Genomic DNA, 1228 nt, shown 5'->3' with positions numbered 1-1228 from the left:
ATCAATAAGAAATTTACTTGTTTTTAAAAAATCCAAATGCTGGCATATCCAGAAAAATTTAACACGTTTATTTATAATTGTTATAACATTGAGCTGTTGAAATTTGTTCACTGAAACATTCTGACTTACATTAATGCTTTATGTCCCGGCATTTATATTAAAAATTCACACACAAATGAAAATGGAAAAACTGTCAATACCTGATTTCTGTCCCCTATTTTTCCATTCACAATCATATACTTAGGTACCTTTTGACCCCATGGAAAAAAAATATCTAACGTTCAGAGCTACCAATAACAGGAAGAAGAAAAAAAAAATTTTTTTTTTTTAGAATGAAATGTTTCCCATCAAAGTGGATTCTTAAGCACGTTCTCCACGTATGTGGTGTGCTAGCTGAATGCCTTTTGGCATAATTGTTAAACATTTGGCATGGATAGCACACAGGTTGATGTCTTCAAAAAGGCCAACCAGATAGGCCTCACTTGCCTCCTGCAAAGCACCAATTGCTGCACTCTGGAAGTGCAGATCTGTTTTGAAGTCCTGAGCAATTTCTCGCACCAGACGCTGGAAGGGAAGTTTGCGAATCAGAAGTTCAGTGAACTTCTAATAACATCTAATTTCACGGAGTGCCACAGTACCAGGCCTGTAATGATGAGGTTTCTTCACCCCTCCAGTAGAGGGTGCACTCTTGCAAGTAGCTTTTGTAGCCAGTTGCTTCCTGGGTGCTTTACCGTGGGTCAATTTGCGGGTGATCTGCTTTTTACGAGCCATGGTATACAGACCTCCTTACTTACCCCTCTTCTTCTTTGGCTTGAGCTCGGTGAGCTAGAGGTGGCGCTGGCGTTAGAGAGCCACAGCCTAGTTGATATTCTTGAAGAGGCTGTTGCCTCTGGGTTTTGGGACTTATCTGGCATAGGAACACACAGGAGGATATTAGTTTCTGAAAAAAAATAAACTTAGAGAGTGAAACTCATATAGAGTCTCAGATAGGGACCTAAGTATTTTGGAACTACTGTTGGTTAGGACTTGGCATACTGTGGCCATCTGGGATATCTGGCTGGAGCTTGCATAAGAGTTATCTCCAGAATAACCTCTCAACTCTATTTGAAATCTCTCAGCCACTGAAACCTTATTTTGTTTCATTTCTTTTCCCCTTTTTGGTCAAGAAGGCTTTCTCAGTCTCACAATGCCAGGGCCAAGCTCATTCCTGGGAGATTCATTCCCCTGG

At 40.6% G+C, this 1228-nt stretch overlaps 1 pseudogene; it reads right to left on the bottom strand.

The window, feature by feature from the left end:
- Nucleotides 1–360: 360 nt before the first annotated feature.
- Nucleotides 361–774, bottom strand: LOC119523405 (annotated as a pseudogene).
- Nucleotides 775–1228: the final 454 nt, after the last annotated feature.

The sequence above is a fragment of the Choloepus didactylus genome, chromosome X (genome assembly GCF_015220235.1).
Source record: "Choloepus didactylus isolate mChoDid1 chromosome X, mChoDid1.pri, whole genome shotgun sequence".
In the NCBI taxonomy this organism is placed as follows: Eukaryota; Metazoa; Chordata; class Mammalia; order Pilosa; family Megalonychidae; genus Choloepus; species Choloepus didactylus.
This window is presented reverse-complemented; position numbering and strand designations above follow the sequence as displayed.